The 6,890-nt window shown below is 35.8% G+C and overlaps 1 long non-coding RNA gene across 2 annotated transcripts; it reads left to right on the forward strand.

Annotated features, from left to right (window-relative positions):
• The first annotated feature begins 2,759 nt into the window (after positions 1–2,759).
• Positions 2,760–5,345, forward strand: LOC135746811 (uncharacterized). 2 transcript variants are annotated; one of them, XR_010531629.2, is made up of 5 exons: positions 2,760–2,836; positions 4,315–4,371; positions 4,514–4,576; positions 4,864–4,925; positions 5,085–5,345. It is a non-coding gene; the product is annotated as an uncharacterized lncRNA (long non-coding RNA). The 2 variants fall into 2 exon arrangements; XR_012336617.1 differs by lacking the exon at positions 2,760–2,836 and having other exon boundaries at positions 4,071–4,371.
• The last annotated feature ends 1,545 nt before the right edge of the window (positions 5,346–6,890 follow it).

A 6,890-nucleotide genomic window follows, 5' to 3' on the forward strand; every position in this document is an offset into this window, starting at 1 on the left:
CTCGAGTTCCCTCGAAGGGGAACAAATAGATCTTACCAGTTGGATCTTCATTTGGAATCAGACGGACTGTAAGAAGACACATATTTGAACTAAATGTATTTGTTTGTAGTTTCTACATCACACTGTACACTGTAGATTATAAATGTACTTACGTCTAGAATACATTTTCTTTCTGTTATTACTGTGATGTTTTGATGGTGATGATGAGTTGACTACTCTAATTTAGTCACTTATCTCTAATCACACAAGGTCTCTAAGACTTCCTCAAGCTTCTGCTTCAAGTGAAACCAAAATGTGCTTAAACATCTGTGAGAAAACCATGTGACCATACGTAACACAGGCAATTTTTTTTTCAATATTAATGTACAAGTAAGCTTTCAAAATAGTTCCCATACAGTTAAGTCATCAACATCAATCCGCACCTTTGACATTAGTCATTTTAACATGTGGATACCATCATATAAATATGTTTTCAAATTTCAGATTAATTTGATTCTGCTTGTGACTGAGCAGTAAAGTAATGTTGTTTTGTGATTTTTATAGATTAATCTATAAAATAGTTTTAAACTGAATGTTTGGTAATTTTGCATCTACTTGCAAAGTCTTTTCTTATGTGGTAAAGTGTGGTTTATTGCAGACATACATTGAGCAAATTTTCAACTCTGTTTGTGGTCTTTCTTACTTCCTCTTAGCTCTCTTTGACCTTTAATGTACCAGTAAAACAAAACTAAATAAATCATTTTCCACTACATGCATTCAGCCGCATAATACATCTCTGTTTGGAAAAAAAAGAATAAAATAAGCCTGCACGAAATATGTTGCACTTAAATGATAAGCAGATTGACAAAACCAATTAAAAAGTAGCCTAGTGAGTTTCTGTTCTTTTTGTGACGTGCTCCAAAACTGATGCAGCAGAAAGCTTTTTTAAATGTTTTTTTAAAGAAATACAACGTTTTCCCCTTATTGTGAGAGTACACAAATAAAAGTACACCATTTACAGTTTTGTATGTTACTTTGATCTGTTTAAGGTGCAAGCTCATCACGCGTATGCTGTTCACCGGCGTGTATACACGGGCGCAGTGCAGAGGGCCGAGAAAGACTTTGAACTTTTTATTTAACATATTATAACATATTATTGGAGTTTTTGGACATTCTTTTGTAATCACTTATAGTCATTTCATCAAGTTATCATGCCATTAGTTATTCTATACACTGTTAGATGTCGCTGTAGATTTAGCAGTACATTACTGTAAAAATCCACAGTACTATACTGTATGTGTACATTACAGTACTCAGTGTTTCCCCTACCATTATATAAGGGGGGCGCCCCGCCCTCCTTACGGCTCGACCCGCCCCCCTTGAAGGTCAAGTAAATTTGATTTGATTTTCTTTGAAGTGCCAGGGAACAAATTGTTATTTTATTAAACAAACTAAACAGCCCTCAAGTAATATGTTATTTATCTTATTTCCACGATGGCACGATTCTGTTTGTGTTTGCGCGTTTACAATTATCCAATTGAGTACGCACATTTATATTTTACTGTTCGGCTTAATTTACTGCGCATGCTCTCTCTCTGTGCAGCGTGCGCCTCTCTCTCCCATAACTGGTGACGGTGTTTTCAAAGTCTGCCTCCGTATACTTTATTTTTTTGCTTAACATCAACAGTCACGGATGTTACTGACAGAGAAGACGACTGATCGAGTTTATCATGACTTTCCCACACACACGCGCGCATTCTCTCCCTCTCTCATGCTATATATGCTCGCGCCGCGCACGTGTTTTGTAGTAACTCTGTGTAACAGTAACATTGTATCCTGTCATATTTCTGAATTTGCGAATGACGCGAATCGGGCGGCGCCTTTCCCTTTGAACACGTCTTCGCGCAAGTTGAAAATATGCAGCTCAAGCGAAAAAACTCAGAGCAGCTTCAAGAACACGCACGCAGGATCTTTTGACTTTGTGTGTGTGAGAGAGGTAAAAATGGTGCCCACGTTGAGAAAACTTAATAGAAGACTAAAGTACGTATGTCACTCATCTAATTACAGTATGTTAACTGGATAACACTGGATATAACTCATTGTATAGTTTAGTAAAATAATGTATTTTGATTACACAAATCATATATGATTGTTTTACTAGCTGCTGACCAGCATCTATATGGCTAATTTCTAAGACATGTTGCTGATGCAGTACTGTGTGTTGTACCTTTTCTTGATAATTAAGTCTTTTGGGGTAGCATCTTATGCCTAGAATTATTCAAGGAGGTTAATTCTTTTAACTTCCTTCAAAGTTTGATCAATTGTGCATAATGACATGTGCAACAAATGGATATAGGGTGTCAAACTCATAGACTTGCATCATTTAAGACGCTCTTTTTAAAATATTTTGGGTCAACCTCTGACACAGATTTAAAGCTGAAACTTATCAAATCCTATCAGAAGTCCAGAATGTCATTGAAACACACCAGTGGCTTTGCTGTCATCAGTATTAAACATGTTACCCCTCGAAATACCCCTCCCCACAGAGCTCCCACATAACAAATCACAATTTAACCCCTGTATATACATACCCAACCAACACCCCCCCCCCAAAGATGGAAACCTAGGGGAAACACTGGTACTGCAGTTCATAATGCATTCTGGGTAAATTTGTTTGAGCGAGAAAGTTTTACAGTATATTTTGGTCTTGATGTAACCTTGCTGTAGCCATTGCTGTAATGTGCCAGGTGTACTTGCAATAATCAGAGAAAGTACGCCAGAGTCAAATCACACAGAGGGAGAGAGAGCACAACTCCTGGCTGCAGCTGAAGGAGGACGATTGATTTCTGGCAGTTCGGTAAGTTTGAAATATTTCTGTTTCATGAAAACTTAATTTTTAGTTTAAGAATGTTGTCAATAGTTAGTCACAATATTGTTTTAAACGTGCAATGAGAGAGAAAAACGGTCGCCAACAAAGTTTCAATCTCCCCCAGAAAGTAAGCTTACACACAGATGTCTACCGCTGCTTTAACTCGCTTTACACCTTTTTTTAATGAATATAGGGTTGTTTTAACTAAATTATGAGGGTTTTGGTGAGTTTATATTGTGTTGAAAGTGTGGTGACAATGAAACTATTTTTAACGAAATGGACAAAGACAACCCGCCAGCGCGGTCTTGCGGTCCCAGCATAATGGTCGTTTATCTCGGCGTTTCATCCGTTCAGTTAGCGTCAGAGAAAAGTATTAAGTTCGACTGTTTGGCAAGGCTGACTCGTGGTTGTAAACAGACAGGACTTGACACGCCGTACACATCATACTGTAGTACCGCAGTCCTCCTCCACAGAAGTGAAAACAAGAAACCTCATATTTAACTGGATACATGCATCGAACTCATCGCAGCTTTAACTTCGACCAAATATCATTCAGACCTGGGCTCATCTTAATATCAGATGAACGTAACTTAAGGGATTGCCGCGCTTATTGTTGTTGTTATTATATTACGGTATATCAGCAAAAGCAGAGAATATCTTCTCTAAAGCGTTTTACACGTCCAGTAAGTTTTCCAATACATTTTTATGGCATATTGTTTCCACCACTTCAGATGCATTACATGCAGTATATATAAGTTTCCAAAACACATCAAATCAATGCACGAAAAGAGAATGGGCTCCGAATTTACGTACCTTTGTCTTCTCGTCTCTGTCATCTGATCCTTCATCTCTGGATGTAAAATAGTCCATTATAACATCGTGTAGGAAACTGGCATCACCAGGATTACTCAGATTTAGGCGATCATGTTTATCTTTAAAGTGAGCAGCTAGCTACTTAGTTAAAAAACTTTGCGTGAAATAGCGTGTTACACCGCAGCCGGTCCGGGTAAAACATTAAAGGGACAGTCTTTTTACCTTGTCACTATAAATCGCTATTTTCTGCACTAAACGAGACATTTTCAGAGATTTTCTGTAGACAAGATGTTATAGAATAATAATAAAAAAAGGCTTATTTAGATATTTATATATAATATAACAACTAATATATATATATTTGTTTTACAACCGACTAAATACTTACAGAAAGGTTTTATTTGTTAGCATAGCATGATAATTAATACATTTTTAAATCAATCACTTTGTCTCTGCACAATGAACATTATCAAATATTATTAATGTTGTAAAATATATTGTTCATTGTTAGTTCATATTAGCTAAGGCATTACCAAATGTTAAGTAATAAACTATTGTAGTAAAGTGTTACTAAATTTTCTTTTACCATTTCCTTCACAATGTCTACTTATTTCTATGGCTAACAGATTTTGTAACATTTGTATTTTTTACAGTCTTACCATTGCTTGTAAGCTGGATTGGGTAAGATGGATCATCTTTAAAGGAACCAGGCAAGTACATGATGTACACTTACAAGTCATGTATTTTTTTGACTGCAATATTAAATGCTTTCACGTCACATGTAAAAGTACACAGGAATGTGGCTAATCACTTTTTATTTGTAGTTTATCTGAATGTCCTTGCACTTTTCAGGAGTTAAGGCAGATGTGGAGGCACAACGGGTGACACCAGACACACCCAAGCACATTATGTTCGGTAAGTTTGTACTTTACCACTACAGCTTCTTTAAATACCCATGTATACACTCATTCACAATTCCCACACACAACACTGTAACACGACCATACACAACATGTACAGAATTGTCTTAGTTTGCCATGTAGAAATATACAAACAGAAATATTCAGACTTTGGTTATAAGAAATTTAATTTAATAATTGTATTTATTGAGCAGAGGTGTCCCTGGACTTTATTGACAAAAGATTTTGTTTTCAGAATAAAAAGTTGTGTCCAAATCAGTAACAATTGTACTTTCTGTTCAGGACATTCAATCATGACAGGATCCAGGTGGATGCTGTCCATTGAGAAAAGAGTTTGTTCAGCGGTAAGTGAATCTTCTGTATTTTAATGTAATTAGGTGTGGAACAGTAGAATAAGAGCAAAAGGTTTCAGAATAGGAGTAAATTCAAGGCTGAGTTTAGTTTTTTAAAAATCTTTTTCTATCTTATATTTGTTGACTTAATGTTTATGATATTTCTAACAGGTTTCTGGATAGAATTAAGTCCAAAGATGGGAAAAAGTGCACATCCAGACAAGGAGCAAGCAAAAAGACAAGGAACTTGGTGCAGAGAAAAGCTGTGGCCATTAACCCCCATGTGAACAGCTTCATGCAGTCCCTGATTGAGTTCGAATGGACGACTTCAAACTAAAGGCCACTGTGGTCTGTCTGCCACAGTTTAATGCATTTATTTTTAGTGTTAAATGAAATTCAAGTAGAATATTTAAAACTATGGGCCAGTGTTCTTTTTACCACAGTGAAATGTTACCCTTTAGTCGATGATGGACTTTAAAATGAAAACTTCAAACTACGGACCAGTGTCCTATTTGCCTGAGTTAAATATGTTACAGCAGGGGTCTCCAAACTTGTTTATACCTTTTGATTTTATTTTATTTAACTTGTTTATATTTTATTATTGTTTAAAATCTTGTTTTAAATATGTTTTGTTTCAATTAAATGTTTTTTTAAATAAAATTTTGATACATACATTGCTTGGATTGCCTTTTAATTCATTATGTTTTAATTTAGCATTTTTACCATATTAATTACTATAGATTTAAACCTAAATATCTAGCTATTATATATAATATTATTGTATTAACTGTAATAAGTAATTAATAGTATTTATGGGTCAATATAGACATTACAGTAAATTACTGTAAAAATAGACTACTGTAATAAAATATTGTAAAATTACAGTACAGTACTGCTTTGTAACTATACAGTACTAGTTTGTGTACTGTAAAATGGTATTACAGTACAGTACTGTAAAACCAAAATACAGTAACTTACTGGCAACTGTGCTGCCAGTACCGTACTGTAAAAATACAGGGAAATCGTTAACAGTGTAGGCTAAATAGAAGCGCAACGCACTGTTGACCACTCAGCTGTCAATCTGCTGCGCCTCAGATAGACCCTCACAAAGTTTTACAATAAATGATTTGTCCAAAACCAAAAGGTATAGGCTAAATACTGAATACTACTTACACGGTACTGCAAGACATTAATAGTCTACATTAATATGTACATAATGTAATATGTAAATAATATAATGTAAACCATATTATTCCTATGGAAAGTGAAGGACGTTGGTAATATTAAACTAGAGGTAGACGGTAGGTGAGACTGTGTTTCATCTGTTTTCAGAGGGAACAGCAGGGTCGAGTCCTGCACGCAGGTTCCAGCAGGTGAACTGCATAATATTCCATATTACAGGTAGAATAATAATAATATTAACGTGTCATTTGCGGTGCAAATGCGGGTCGCGAATCAATAGGCAAGAGTACTGCAGGTATAACATTCAAGACCATTTTGGCTTAATTCCGATAGGCAGCAGTTTTTAAAGGCCCTGTGCTGTAATCATTAAGATATGTTCAGCTAGCCTGTACCATAGATTTATACACTAGATGTCGCCTTGGGGTTTTAAGCATGCGTCAAAACCGCCGCCATCTTGGAACAGGGGTCCGTTCGTTCCAATGAACTGCAGTAGCCAAGGCGACATCTAGTGTATAAGCACAAAAAAATGCTATGCCATTTTTAGACTATAGACTTTTATAAAATATAATATCTGACCTTAAACCCGGAGATGCCCTGCCATAAGTCGTGCTGCCAGTGGAAAAATATGGTACACGCACATGCATGATAAACCAAAAATTCCTGGCAGATGAACATTCCTGAATCCTTCCAGTACTTTGCACCTTAAAAACGAGCTTTTATTACTGTCAGACGAGATTGTAAAACTATACCCCAATAAGTCATGTTTAAATGCTGTTTTCATAACTCTTAAGAATC

The sequence above is a fragment of the Paramisgurnus dabryanus genome, chromosome 4 (assembly GCF_030506205.2).
Source record: "Paramisgurnus dabryanus chromosome 4, PD_genome_1.1, whole genome shotgun sequence".
In the NCBI taxonomy this organism is placed as follows: Eukaryota; Metazoa; Chordata; class Actinopteri; order Cypriniformes; family Cobitidae; genus Paramisgurnus; species Paramisgurnus dabryanus.